The following is a 16,302-nucleotide window of genomic DNA, read 5'->3' as shown; positions in this document are numbered from 1 at the left end:
TGGGGGCTGCCGGGCAAAATGGGCAAAATGGAGGTCGGGGGCCGAAAGCACTCACCTGCCGATGATTTTTTTTTTTTTTAGGAGGCAGTGGGCGCCTGCAGCGCGGGTCGCTAGACCCTGGGCCCGGAAGCCCAGTAACCAATCACGGGCGGTGGGCGGGTTGGGAGGCGGGAGGGAGCAGGGACACGCTCGGGGAAGGGATGCGGGATGCGGTGGGAAGGGGGGTCAGCGGGGCAAAATGGAGGTCGGGGGCCGCAAGCACTCACCTGCCGATGATTTTTTAGGAGGCAGTGGGCGCCTGCAGCGCGGGTCGCTAGACCCTGGGCCCGGAAGCCCAGAAACCAATCACGGGCGGTGGGCGGGTTGGGAGGTGGGAGGGAGCAGGGACACGCTCGGGGAAGGGATGCGGGATGCGGTGGGAAGGGGGGTCAGCGGGGCAAAATGGAGGTCGGGGGCCGCAAGCACTCACCTGCCGATGATTTTTTAGGAGGCAGTGGGCGCCTGCAGCGCGGGTCGCTAGACCCTGGGCCCGGAAGCCCAGTAACCAATCACGGGCGGTGGGCGGGTTGGGAGGCGGGAGGGAGCAGGGACACGTTCGGAGAAGGGATGCGGGATGCGGTGGGAAGGGGGGTCAGCGGGTCAAAATGGAGGTCGGGGGCCGCAAGCACTCACCTGCCGATGATTTTTTAGGAGGCAGTGGGCGCCTGCAGCGCGGGTCGCTAGACCCTGGGCCCGGAAGCCCAGTAACCAATCACGGGCGGTGGGCGGGTTGGGAGGCGGGAGGGAGCAGGGCCACGCTCGGGGAAGGGATGCGGGATGCGGTGGGAAGGGGGGTCAGCGGGGCAAAATGGAGGTCGGGGGCCGCAAGCACTCACCTGCCGATGATTTTTTAGGAGGCAGTGGGCGCCTGCAGCGCGGGTCGCTAGACCCTGGGCCCGGAAGCCCAGTAACCAATCACGGGCGGTGGGCGGGTTGGGAGGCGGGAAGGAGCAGGGACACGCTCGGGGAAGGGATGCGGGATGCGGTGGGAAGGGGGGTCAGCGGGGCAAAATGGAGGTCGGGGCCGCAAGCACTCACCTGCCGATGATTTTTTAGGAGGCAGTGGGCGCCTGCAGCGCGGGTCGCTAGACCCTGGGCCCGGAAGCCCAGTAACCAATCATGGGCGGTGGGCGGGTTGGGAGGCGGGAGGGAGCAGGGACACGCTCGGGGAAGGGATGCGGGATGCCATCTTCATCACTACAGTCCACTACATCTTCAGAAGCAGAGGGGCATATTATGCCAATCACTGGGAAAAGTGGAGATGCTGTTTACACCATGTGCAGCAGTCATTGTGCACCATCCTGTTATCCCACATTCTCCATTGCTGCATTATTCTGCATCCTCCCCAGCAGTGGCTTAAACAGCTTGCTGTGGTGCATCTTATTTGAATGTCAGCACCATCCACACCATCTTCAGCTGCAGTGCTTTGCGCCCTCGAGCTCAAGCAGAGCCGTATAATGTGCCATCACTAGCACTGGGGCATGTTACCCGATTGGTAATTGTAGTGGTGCATTTTGAAGGTGGTATGAAAGCAGCCTTGTACGAGTGTGGAGCCCTAAGTAAAGGAGAAGACCCCAAAAGTTAATGCAAAGAGGATGTACACGTCAAGTGGAAAGACTATGCCAAGTGGGGTGGAGCGGGAAGATGGGCACGAGTGAGGAGTGGAGAAGGCCATGGAGGAATTGGAATATCGGCAGGGCCAAGGCCAACTGGAAGTTGTGACTTCTTTGCCCACCCTCTTGCATATGCTATTAAAGGATCCAAACTGCACAACCTCTGCACAAAGGGCACCTTGGATCTACAATTACAACATGCTACTTTCAGAGGAACAGCGAAAGGAAATTAAGTCATGAAATTGTATGCTTTAAGATTGTTTCTAAAAGTTACGTGATCTTCCCATTTCCTGATAGCAATAGAAAAAGAATTCCAAATATTTGGAGCAAAAAACAATGTTGACCCCATTTAATATAATGTTTTTTTGGGAATTATTTAAAAATTGTGATCAGCAGATCAAGGAGAAGGTGAGGGTGAATCATTTTAGTTTTTTTTTTTCTCTAAAAAAAAGGGACCCATTGATAGTAAGCCTTGTGACTCATATTAAGGGGTTTAAAGTGTATGTGTCCCTTTATTGGCAGCCAATTAGGTTTTTGGAATACATCTGAGGCAGGAGCTTCCAGAAGGATCCTTGTCAAGGAGTCTGTAATTTACAAAGACTTGATTCCTGCTGTCCTAGCTAAAGGCCATTATCACCCTGGGAGGGGTCCCTGGCCTATCAGGAGGCTCAGAAAGCGGGCTGTACTTAATGGTACAAGCCTCCATTCCAAGCTATCTAGGCAGCTAGCTCCCCATTCCCTTCACCGCTCCCCTTCACCATTTAGCACCCATTTATTTTCCTACACGGGTGCAAACTGTGTCTTTCTTTTGTAAACGAAAAAAAAAAAAGAAACGTACCTTCATTGCACGCTGTGGTGTTGCACAGTGCTGCTATCTGCGAAGTACGTTTCCTAATTTTATGGCGTCACAGTCATCAACATGGACCACAGACTTCACTTCCAGTGGCACTGTGTAGTGCTGAGCTGCATAACAAAGGTACATTTAAAAAAAAAAAAACATTAGCACCTGTGTAGGGAACTACATGGGTGCTAATGGTGATTTGTCCCGAATCAGCAGGTCGACCCTGTCGGTAACGGCACCGCAGCCCTCGTTAAGGGACCCTCACTTTGCCTGGCACTTTAACTTGGGCAACAGGCCATTACCGAGAGGGTCGTCCTGCCACCTTTGGGCATTTTGCCTCATTAACTCCCTTGGAGTGGATGCTAGCCAATCAGGGAGCTAGGACAGCGGGCAGTGTTCTCTGGTATAAAACCACATTCCGAGCTCCCCAGAGCTGCGTGCCCCTCGCCCTGTGTCTCCCTTGCTCTCCCCTCATCTACCAAACGCCTTTGGCACCCACAAGTAAACACATATGTGTGCTAAAGGCTAATAGAAAATAAAAATAAAAACACATTATTACCATCAGTCAGTCCTGCAACTCGGTATGTAGAAGACAGAGTCCATTTCAGTGTTGATTGGTAAACACCAAAAACGGACTCCCTCTCTCACACACCACATAGCAGGTGCGGCTAATATGTTTTTTTTTCCTCCCTTTATCATCCACTTGTCCTTATGCACAGGTGCTAATGGCAATATACACATCAGCGGTAAGCCGACCCTGCAGGTAAAGCCACGTTTGCCCCCATTATGGGACTCTCATTTCGCTCAGGCCCTTAACTTGGGCGGCAGGCAGTTTCTGGCAGGGTTGGTTAAGCATTAACTATCCATCTCTCATGGTGAAAAGAAAGGTTTTCATATTGATTTCAGACGTGTAGGGTCGCCAATAAGAGGGATCTAAAAAAATATCAGAAGGATGACACAGGGAATACTAATGTTTAGAGATGCAATTATAAGTTGAAATAAATTGGTGATATGAACTACGCTGTGCACTTGGGGCTAAATGGTCAATCTCAGGTCAGCACTGTGCACAATGGGCAGTGGGGACATGATATGCAACTGACAACATCCTGTTATTGGCATTAACCCCAGTTATCTGCAATAGGAGAAAACCCGTAGCTAGGGGCCTCTAGTTCACAGGTAGCTGTGTGAAATGGCGGTCCGGAACTAACTGTAGAGCAATTTAAAGGAAAACTGCCCGCCACTCTAACCCACAGCATAGGACATACAAGCAGTGCACATGCGGCATACGTGTATTATGACATTCATGCGCACACACAGGCCACTGATTCAGATGAGGCACACCGCTAATGCTGCAGTTATCCCAACACTGAAACATGCGCTGAGCTGCAGGAAAGAAAGGTGCGTCTGAGGGGAAACTCTCCTGCCTCACTGCAGGGCCAACTCTGTAAATGCCTCCCACCACAACAGCTTTCCCCGCCAATATAAATCTCAGGGCAAACTCCACTGCGTGTGACACTGCCCGTAATGACGGGCTTACGCGGCGGCGTGACGTTGCATGCCGCCGTCGAGTGTATAAATAAAGGGGCATTCCCGGCCGCGAGCAGAGCGACCGGGAAGCCCGAACTGAAAGGCTGTGTGCGTGTGTCCTTTCAGGTGGAGGGGGCTTACGGGAACGCAGTGGGGGGCTCAGGACCGCCCCCCAACACTGCGTACAGTGCAGCCAACTCTAAAAACACCTTTCACCATGGCAAATCTGAGCACAACCAACTAGCAGGGGAAGTCTATAGGGGCTTCATTGCAAGTTTGGCGACTTTCTGGTGATAAATCTGCCAGAATACCGCCCAATGGATTCACTGTTAACGCCACTTGGTCAAGTGGAATTACTACCAGATTGCAAGTGGTGGTATGGTGGCGGTAGTCCCCATTTATGGAGTGAAGAGGACTCCATGGCGATTTCGGCAGGTGGAATTACCACTGGTGAAAATTCTGCTGATTTTGGCGAGTTTTGCCGGTAAGGTGGAGGGTTTACCTCCAGGTTTTTGCTGGAGGATTTCCTCTGCCGTACCTCCTCGGGGTAAATTACCACTGCATTACCACCGATCTTTACTCAACCATACAACTCGTAATGAGACCCTAAGGGCCTCATTACACGGATGGCAGTGAACCATGGCGCTATTAGCGCCATGGTTCATGCCGGTAAAATACCGGCACCGCCTTGGTGGAAAGGGGAATTACCGCCCTATTCCAAGGTTGGCGGGGCGGTAATTCCCCCTTCCATCATTGCCCTTCCCCATTCCCATTTTTGCCCCATGGGGCTCTATGGGAAAGGGGAAGGCGCTAATTACGGTACCGCAAATTGCAGTACCGTAATTAGCACCATGGTCCCTTTACGGGTTGGTTTTTACCGCCTGCAAAAAGCAGGCGTTAAATTCCCCAACCCGCAAAGGGACCTCATAGTAAGGCGGTAAGGATTTACCGGTACGGTAAAATACCGGTACCGGTAAACCCTTACCGCCATCCGTGTAATGAGGCCCTAAGTCTTTTTCATGCTAGGAACCCTTCTTATAAGGGTTTTTGTTGTTTTCTCAGCACAATAATCCCTGATCCCCAAATTGTTTTGTGCGACATGGGTTGACACAGAAGCTGCTCCCCCAAACATGCATTAAGGGGCCCTCAGGACTGTTATCAAAGCTTTATGTTCTTCTGCCTGCTATAAGCACGGTCCCAATGCAGGTGATCTGGCCCCTTTAACATTTCAGAGACCACCAGACCGCCCAAACTTCTCCAGCTGGACCCGGGTCACAAGATATGAAGATGGAAGTCCGGAGCAAGGCAGCTGCACCTCCAGATCCACACAGATAGCGAACAGCCCAACCCGGGGAACCCTCAACCACTATCTTCATGAACAAATACCTCCCCTTCAATCCCTTGAGCCTAACAGAACCATACACGCCCTCCTACCCTTCCTCCCGCCCACCAAAATGTACATCAACATGCTTCGCCATGACTCAAAGAGCACTGCTACATGCAACCAAGCCGAATGGGAGCACTCCAAGAAGCGGCATCCAGCTGTCCAGGGAAAGTTGCAATACATCATGACAAGATTTGAGAAGAGTTGAGAATTCAGCGGGTTTTTTTTATTTATTTTCTGTGTGCAAGTGGTGTTTGGTCTGATAAAGGCCATCCTGCAATTGCGTGAGAGAAAACATAGAGTGAAGCCTGTGTCTACATTTCCCCTTTGTGTATTGTCTTTATTTTTATAGGATGAGGTGGTAAGGGTACACAGGCTCGTTTGTGGAAAAATTACAAATACTGTTAAAATGCGGTAATAATGAGAATGCTAATTCGGTGTCTAAGAATGCCTTTATGAATGTTCTGCAGCCTGCGGTACGCTGTCCATACTTTGCCTTTTCAGAGTATTTGTGATTGATTAAAATAAATGACTATGATTCTCAACTGGTGCTTACATGTATGATACTTGCACATAGTAACCCCATTATAAAATTGATCTACGTTTTTTGTTGTGTGATTTTTTTGTTAACCAAAAAATAATAATTGAAAATGTGTTTTACAGGAGTGTGAAAAGGTTTTTTTAAGGACATGACCGTTGATTGACTTTGAGATCATAAAGGAACTGCCCAATTCCATGATGATGTCAATCACTTAATTGGTGGAACAGTATCTGTCTGTACGAGGTACTCTAAAGGCAGAGGGGAACTGATTGAATGTGTCCAGCCCTTTTAGTGTAACATTACTCACGTGCCTTAAGATATCGGAATTATTAAGCCGGAAATGGCACAAACTTGGCAAGCTTTAAAACACATGGCCCGAATCACAAATAAGACCGGCATCAAAATGCAATACACACAAGAGCGCATTTTGCTGCAGTTTGTAATTTGATGGTGGCTACCTGGTACGTTTGCACTATGGCATAGCCAGGTCCCCACCACCAAATGTTCATTATTTGCATGATGAAGTGCAAATGTGAGAGCCCTGAATTGTTACAATCGACCCTGCAAAGTGAGTAAACACTGCTGATGTGCTTTCATGCCAGGCAGCGTTTACTTGTAATTGTGAATGCTGCTTACCTGGGAGCATGCATTTTTTTATTTTATTTATAGCGTTTGTTATACACCCAAACCCTGGGGTATCATGGTGTAGGTTACAGAGAGCTTACTTATCTGGTTACAGGGTAGATGCATTGCATTACAGGCGGAATTAACAATAGGTTAGTTACAGTACAGATATGTGCCCTTGGGTTACAGTTGGTAGTGCAAGCAGGTAAGGCATTTCATATTTACAGTATAGGTAGTGATATATTCGAGACATGTTCGTCAAGTTGCAGGTTAGAATTTGTTGAAGAGCCAAGTTTTTATAAGACTCTTAAAGTGCTGGTGGGAGGGTTAGTTTCTAATGTGGGTGGGGAGTGAGTTCCAGATCTTGGGTGCTGCTACTGGGAAGCTGCCCCCCTGACCTAGAACTCTTGAACCTTGGTACGAATAAGTGACTGCTGGAGTCAGAGCTGAAGGTTCTGGTGGACCTTTTATGGGAGATAGAGTTGTTGAGGTATGGGGGGGCTACCTTGGTGATGCATTTGTGGGTGACGCACAGCATTTTGAAAAGGATTCTGGCTTGGATGGCTCAGGCTAATGTGAGGCAATTTTGTGGGGTCAGAAACTGGCGACTGAGTGCAATGAGTTTCGCTTTATCTGCAGTAGAGGATGAGAGGGCACTGACATGTTTGATCATCGTAAGGTTAGAGTCTAAGTGAACGCCCAGAGTTTTGACCTGCTTGAGAACTGGGACGGGTGTACCATCAATGGTAATGGATGAGTAGTCAGCGTGGAGAGTTTTTATTCTGGAAGGGGAGCCTATAATGAAGATCTGTTTTTTTATCGTTAAGACACAAACTGTTGGTGGCCATCCAATTTTGGATGATGACATACACCTTGTTAATGGTGGTTGTGTCTAGTTCATGGTTACCCATGATAGGAATGTGAATCTGAGTGTAGTCGGCGAAGTTAGTCTATATCACTCCGATGGCATCCAGGGCTGCAAATAGGAGTTTAGTGTAAGCATTATACAAGGTGGGTGAGAGGCAAGAACCATTGGGGTCTCCTAGGGCTACTAGTATCAGATTGCCAGCCTCCTTGCCGATAGATACTCTTGAGGTAGGTTCTGCTGGAAAAGATTTGACCCAAAGGGTAGCTTCTGTTGAGAAGTTGAAGTTTTCTGATAACGCATTACATAATTTATCATGGCCCACCAAGTCAAATGTGGCAGAGAGGTCAAGTAAGAGGAGGATGCACAGATTTCCTGAGTCTCTTATGGAGTCCATCTGGATTTTTAGGTTTTATAGGGCTGTTTCTGTGCTATGAGTGGGCCGGAAATGAGATTGTCTGGATCCTAGCAGATGTTTGCTTTCTAAGTAATTTTGGAGTTGAGAGTAGGCTATTTTGTGAACTATTTTGAGCAGAAAAGGCACAGTGGTTATGGGACAGTAGTTGGTGGCTATGGTGGGGTCCAGCAAAGGTTTTTTAAGGAGTGGGGTGACCCAAGATTTGTTAATACTGGCGGGGACGGAATTGGTGTTGAAGGAGGCATTAATGAAGTTGGTGATAATGGGTGTAAGCGTGGGCGCACACAGTTTGACTAGATGCACAGGGAAGCTATCATCCTTTTCAATTGGATGGTTTTAAGGTGGAAATGGTACTGTTTACAATGGATCCCTTTGGGGCCCTACTGCTTTATGCCCCGGCATAGGGTTCTAGAGCATTTGCGTAGGCATGGAAATCCAGGCCGGCGCAAATGCTGGAGCATGTCTATGGCAGAGAAATGCAGGGAGCAGAAACTCAAGTTGCCTTCCGCCTTTCCTTTATGCCATACAAATGATTGAAAACGTGGTGTGGCATGAATGAAAGGTGTAAAACCCTTACTCATTCATGTTATGCCATTATTGAACATTATATTTAGCGGTGATTGGGACTGGCAGCGAGGGTCAGGCGCTTGGCTCCACAGTTGAATACACACACCTGCAAGTCTATGCCGGCAATCATCCAGTATCCGGGAAGTGAATTGCGTATCACTCGCAATCCTTTTGCACTAAAGGGGAGGAGCAGGACTTCCTATGTCTATGGGGAAAGACTTGCTCTTTAAACCGAGTGACGTTATTCATTTAATATGAAGTTGGGTGTCCTGCCAGGGAGTGCTATACACACCTTTCCCATTGGTCAATGAATTGTGGGGTTTCTGTTTTGCAATTCCATTTATTAACAGGGCCCTGATCGATTTTTACAAAAACAATGAAAATGCACAAAGCTATTTGGGAGCCTGCACTCCCCCACAATACCATTCATTTTATTTTACAAGTTATTGCAAAAAATGTTGATTTTGTTTAATCTAAAGGAGGTGTCAATGGACAGTAGAATAAATAATGCAGAGATTACCTAGTGGTGATCTTCATTACGCCTAGTCCTTCTCTTCCTCGCCACAGTCATCAACTGCTTGAAGGTGTCAGCCTTCACACCAGTCCCTCATAGCATTTAATTCCTTGCACCTTGTCTACAGCTCCCCACATTCAGCCCCAATATAAAGTTAACATACTTGCACACGTCTGTCAATATCCACAAACAGTGCAATGTCCACCTGGAGGGAAAGGCGATTTCAGGGCTGTGACGAAGAAGAGAAGGACTAGGCATAATGTATATTAGCAGTAAGTAATCCCTGCATTAGCTCTATATCCCCCTATTCCTTAATCAAGCTGTTAACTCTATGAAGTCTGTTCAAGATTGGACGAGAGACCAAAGAAAGGCACAAGGTGCACCAGGGAGGCTGCAAACCAGTGAACCTTTAATGAAACTAAATATTCAAGGAATATCAGCCTGCAAAACCTTGAAGCAAACGACAGATTGGCCCAATCCAGGATAGACAATCTGCAATGATGAGCAAGGTATCGGCTGCATTTGACCTTGTGGACCACAAAGTCTTATGCATCCACCTAGCTGCCCATTTTTCCCTAGAGGCTATAGCCTGGCTTGAATCCTTCCTGAGTGACAGAACCATGAGAGTCTTCTGCCCTTCAGCAGCAGCTGATCCCATCTCCCTCAAATGCGGGGTGTCCCAGGGTTCATGCATTTCACCCACTTTGTACAACATTTTCACCAAGTCCCTTTTCGATGATCTGGACCATCTCGGCATCACCTACACCAACTACGCAGATGATACCCAGATTCTCCTACCACTTTTCTGGGGATTATGTTAAGGATTTGGCCTTGGTGAATAGAGTGTACCTCATTATCTAGGCATGGATGGTTCCACATGGTCTATAAAGGGAAACAAGGAAGAGTCAACAGGTACCCCTGTTCGAACGTGCAGGGTTTACACACACTTTTGTCATCTGTTTCCTTAGGCGTTCACATTGTTTGGTCAACATTTAACCACGTCCTGATGACAGTTCGGACCCTTCATCTGCTATCATTTAGATCTCGGTGAAGGCTGACTCCATCCCGAACCAGAAACACGAACATGATTATGTGTCGACAACAATAGCATATTACTATTTTGAAAGTAGTATGTGAATTTGCACAAAATAATTCATGCTACTAACCCTCACTTGATTGTGGAGTATAACATTTTCTTACATGTTTTTTAAGGTTCAATTTTGTTCCTGTGGACCTACAGATTTTAGCTGTGTGTCTAAACCTATGAATACATTGAAGTGTTTTTCCTCAAACTTTCCAGCCCTTTTTGTGACCACCAACAGCTAGTATTTGTTAAACCTAGCTAACTTCTCCTCTAGGCCTACCTATTTTGCACGTTCGAACAGGGGTAGCAGCTGACTCTTCCTTGTTTCCCTTTATGTAAATTGCCTTTTTGAGTCAAGCCCCCCCTTCAACAAAAAATAAGGCCGCCCTTTTTTTGCCTTATCTTTACCTTATCCACATGGTCTATGCCTGAAAGATGACAAAACAGAGCTTATCATCTTGGGTACCCATGCCAACCTCAAGAAATTAGGACAGGACTACTCATCCTTCATAATTGATGGTAACCTCATTAAAGTGGCTAAAGAGGTGAAGACCTATGGCTTCTACCTTGATTCCACTCTTTCCTTCTCCAAACAAGTGAATGCCCTGGCTTCTGCCACGGCTTACACTTCCAACCTCAATAGAAATGGAAACCCTTTCTCTCTAATGATAACTGCATCATCCTGGTAAGAGCCCTTATACTCTCTAGGCTCGATTATTGCAATGCCCTATACATTGGTGCCATTAAATCTATCATTCAGAGGATACAAACCTTCCAAAATAACACATTAAGAGCGGTGCTCGGTGTGGCCAGAAGATCACACATATCCATGATTAGGCATCAAAACAATTGGCTCTCAACATATAATAAAATCCAGTTAAAAACTGCATGCCTGACTCATAAAGCACTGAACAATGCCGGCCCCAGCTATCTCATGGATAGATTCCATAGGAGAACATGTACTAGACCCATGAGACTAACCAACACCAACTGCCTGACCACCCCTAGATTCAAGCTTTCTAAAGTCGGTGGATGCAGCTTCCCCGTCAAAGCTGCCCAATTATGGAACTCCCTGCGATACCCCATCAAAGATGACCAACCCTACGCCAAGTTCAGACTCAGCTAGATTAACTGGCTCAAGTCTACCTACGTGCAAAGTTCACGCACACGTGCATGCATTCCCTTCGGCAACTGTATTGCTTCCTTATGTAATTTTACTTTTAACCCTGCATTGTAACTCTTATACATATTTCCTGTTTTCCCTCCTGTATTTAAAATGTTGTAACCCTTGTGCATATTTCCTGTTTTAATCCTCTATTGTACATTTTGTGCATATATCTTGTGAACCAAAGCCTTGCATTTTCTGTACTGCTGCGCCCTGTTACCTTAGGGTCTTGTGCGCATTATAAATAAATAAACAAATAAACAAACAAACTAAACAAACAAAACAAGACAAAAATTCTGGATTTTCCCCAGAATGCTTCCAGACTGATCGACCATTCCTGAGACAAGAAAAGGTGCCAGCTGAGGGCATCTGTCAAGGAGTTGTTCATTCCACTGATGTTGGCTGCCTCCGGAGCAAATTTGCTTTGTGCACATTAGCCCAACATGTGATGGATCTTCGTCAGCCCATCTCACCTTGCCAGTTCACATATGAAACTGCAGTTATATTGTCTGAAAGGATCTTCACAGGGCAAGCTACAATCAGACGTCCAAACACCGGCAGCACACGCCTAACCACCTCCAGCTCCTTCCTACCCAGTCCCGCTTCCCATCCCATGGCACGGGCATCAGTAGTTATCACCCTGGGGAGAGGAGGGTTAAGGGGAAACCCCTGGAGCATATTGAAAGGATCCATCCACCGTTGCAAGGCCTTTACCTCTGTGGCTGATACTGGGGTTAGTGTCTCAAAGTTCTTAGTCGCTGAATGCCAAAACGGACATAGATGCCACAACAGGGGCCAAAGTTGAGGGCTTGCCCATGACATAAGACAAAACCCTTGTAATGTGTAATGCCTTCCTGTGTATAGCTGCTCTCTTCTTCAGGAGATGCACCAGGCCCAGACATGTCTGAAAGCTAGACCCAATAAACTAGAGATCCTACAGAGTCTCTGGGCTGGGATTTTATTCTGCTTGATGAGGAGGCTGAATTTTGACAGGATCCTAGTGACCTCCCTGACCGCTTGCAGTGTCTCTGGATAAGAAGATCCCTGAAGAAGATTGTCCAAGTAAGCACATGCCCAGAGACCCCTCTCATTTCACGTATCCATTATAGGAGCCTGGGTCTTCATGAAAGATTTGGGTGCTGAAGTCCAAATTGGAGAACCACAAATTGGAAATGCTGACCTATCACTGCAAACTGGAGCAACCTGAAACATGATGGATATATTGGAACATGTAGCCAGATCTAATCATGCCAACCATTCCCCTGTTGTGATCAATGAGATCATCTTCTGCAATATGTCCATCTGAGTGGGCAAATTTCAAACAAACTGGCTTACTCCTTTGAGATTCATACCCCTCAGATGCTTTGGACACCAGAAAGACCTGAGGGTAGCATGCCTATACCCAAGCTATATGTGTAATAGGTGAAATCACACTCTTTTCCAGCAGGCTCTGGTTCTCTATTTTTAGACAGCCCCTCTTGTGAGGATCCTGAGGCCAAGGGGTCTCTACCGTACCTGTTTCCATAGGGGGTGTAGAAAACCCTATACAGTAACCTTCTGTCAGGATGACCCAGGTTCCTTTCATGTATTGAAGACAGATATCCTTAAAGACACACATTTTTCTACCAACTGGAATCTCTGGGGAAGTTTCCCATTAGTCAGGAGTGAACTGCTTTAGAGGGAGATGATAATCTGAGTTTGGAAGCGGCATCTTCCTTTCATTCCTGTATGATGTCCTTCATCACCTTGCCGCCAAATGGGAGGGTCCTGACTGTTTTCAAGTGGCAGCAACCTGTCTAGATGTGGCTTCTTCTACTGCGCATTTCTCGAGACCTTCTCCTACTTATGGACTTGCTGAAACTTCTCCTCTAGATCATCTCTGAATATCTTTGTGCCCTGAAAGCTCAGAAATAAGGCCACATTGTTTTGATAATTCTCAGTCTTTTTGGCTGTGACTGTAGTGTCCATGGCAATAGAGGCTGCCCAGACCCTGTCATAGACCAAGTCTGACAATAATTTGATCTAATGATACATGGGTTCCAGGAGGGCTGAACACTCCTGACCCTCCTTAACCCATGTAAAGAATTATTGAAAGTCCTCCAGTAGAGCCATTGTTGTGTAGGAGGTGTAAGTTAACAATCGCACGGGCAGATGGTAAGGAGATCACATACTAGAATATAGTTTTAAAGAGATCCATAGGGATATAAACTGGTCTAACCCTGTTGATAAACTAATGATCAAATTAAGTTAAAATATGAGGAAAAGTCAACTGTCACGGGTGTAGTATTTTTGTTATATGTTTTGGAAATTTAGCAAATGTGGAGATTATTCACTGACATTGCATTTGTCTGGTGGCAAATCTGTGCAACTTTTTTTTGTTGAAACATAACTGTCAAATTCCATTCCCACCCATACTTCTCTTTTAGTGTTGGAGGCTCTTTCCAACTGAAGACGACATCCTACAGTTAAACATCATTCTATCACCAATCATTAGACTTTTTCATCTTTGGCTGAGCTAAGAACTGCAAACAGAGGTTGTTAAGGGCTGTTGGCAGCTATTGCTTGAACACCAGAATAATACTATCACACTGTCTGCTGTCCTCAATGGATCCCATCACACCATGGCTCTATTCTGTATGCAGTTGTTTCTTAGGCACATGTCCCCATTTATTCCCAGTTAGGTTTGCTCTTTTCTAAAATCTGACATACATGGATACACTAAAAGCCTGGGCAGTGGTGGGCAGGGGCAGACTTACAGACTATATCTACTGATGAGCCAGGAGAAACAAGTGGAGGCGAGAAGGTTGTAAACTATTTCTTCTCTCCAAATGTCAATGACATTTGTGATGTCATCTTTGAGGTCGTGGGTGTTAGTCTTAGCAATGCACGTTGGTGGCACGATTTATGGTTGCTTAGCATAACTAGCGAATTTCAGGGGTTTTTCAGTTTTACTTTGAACCATAACGTCCCTTTAACAAAGTTTTTTTACTGAATTTCATAGGTTTTTAGTAGCACAACTTAAACATAACCTCCCTTTATCAAAGTTTTTTTACTGACTATACATATTCATAGTGTGAATTTGATATGTTTAATTAGGTTCCCTTACTTTATATACCTGTAACATAGAACATACTGAACCACCAGCTAGTGATTTTGATGTCCGCGGACTGTGCGTATGTCTGCGGACGGACGCGGACAACATCAACACTACCCAAAAATTCAGGGGGTATCTTAAATTGTTCTATCATGCCATATAAACACTGAACAAGTTCAAGCACATAAACACATCATATGTAATAATAAATAAGTGAAACCTATATATGTAACACATCAACCGTCCATTTAAATAGCATATGTACTAAAACGGAATATACCAAAACAAAAAAGATATGCCTCCAACAGAATTACCTCACAGAAACTGCACAGCAAGGAGCAACAGCAGACCTACACAACAGTAACAACAAAACTTACCAGAAACTAGTAAGTAAACTTCATTTTTCTTATATTTTTCTAAACTTTCTGTACTAGGTACACTAAAAGTACTATATATATATATTTTTTTTTTTACACAGAAATGTCCAGTATTTTGGAATGGCTTGAAGAACATTTCCCACGTGAGGAAATGACTAAAGACAGTGATACTTATGGTAGACACTTCTCTATATAAGCAAATTAATAATCATTACTTTATGTGTACTTAACATATATATATATATTTTAAAAAATGTATTTTTAACAGCCCATACAAACATTGAAAATAATATAGCAAAAGAGACATTACAAAATACTCTGCAGTGCATGGAACAAAAAATGGACATGCTTATGGAAAATTTCTATCTTTAAAAACTTTTTGTGGAGGACCACATAAAAGAAAAAAATAAATATCATTGTCCCACATGCACCTGTTCCCCCATCCATGTCCCAGTCAACTATCCCCAAACCCTCACCATCAAGAAAAACGTTATGATGAGACTTCCATCCCTTCATCCCCTCCCATCCATTCTCTCCAAACCCCTGATTACCATGTATTTGTGTCAGTTTTTGCTTCTCCGTCTCTTTCATAAATGTTATATCTGTAAATAACAAAAAAATATTATGTGTGTGTATTTTAATTCATTCCTTTGTGTCTTTTTTATTTTTTAAAGGCAGTTTCGGTGTTCGGGATGTCCATAATTAACCAAAATGGGAGTTTCCTAAGGACATTATACCTGTCCGCAAGCAAGATGGAACTGTCCTTAGAACACGCTCGGTGTACTGAATGTCCGCAATTAACCAAAATGGAGGTGTCCTTAGGACATTATACTTGTCCGTACTGTCCGCAAGCAAGATGGAACTGTTCTTAGAACACTCTCGTTGTCCGGAATGTGCGCAATTAAACAAAATGGAGGTGTCCTAAGCGGTGGTCGGTCAAAAAACCGAAAACAAAATATCGAATCACAAAAATATCGAAACCAAAATCTCGAAAAAAAAAATCTCGAATTATTTATTTATTTATTTATATGTATTTGTGGGTTCAGGTAAGTATAAAAAAAGGGTAAAATAAAAAATAAAAAAAAAGGGGGGGTTGGGGGGGAACCCCCCCATTTCGAAATAAAAACGTATTAAAAAAAAAATTCGAGATTTTTGTTTTCGAGATTTTGGACTCGAGATTTTTTTTTTCGAGATTTTATAATTCGTTTTTTTCACTATAAACCGTCCTAAGCACACTATACCTGTCCGTACTATCCGCAAACAAGATGGAACTGCTCTTTGAACGCACTCAGTGTCCAGAATGTCCGCATGTAACCAAAATGGAGGTTTCCTAAGGACACTATACCTGTCCGTACTGCCGTAGAACATCTACGCACATGCGCACAACACCCATAAATCGTGCCTGTCCGCAACTGTCCGTCTCACGTGTGTCGCACTTTTAATTAGTTTGAGGACCCAAACACTGTCCGTAGAACATCTGTGTGTATGCGCACAACCGTTCATGCACATTTGGTGTCCTGCGAACAACCGTCCCATTCGCAGACGTGTTTGCGACGTCATCATGTGAACTCACCCACGCTGAGCGTGTGTCCTGATTTGCGGACACTGTCGTTTTTTGGACAAAACCAAAATATTTTACAGTAAAAATT

Source organism: Ambystoma mexicanum, chromosome 1q, assembly GCF_040938575.1.
Source record: "Ambystoma mexicanum isolate Mex_15411 chromosome 1q, UKY_AmexF1_1, whole genome shotgun sequence".
Taxonomy (NCBI): Eukaryota; Metazoa; Chordata; class Amphibia; order Caudata; family Ambystomatidae; genus Ambystoma; species Ambystoma mexicanum.
The sequence above is the reverse complement of the archived record's forward strand: the minus strand, read 5'-3'. Positions refer to the sequence as shown.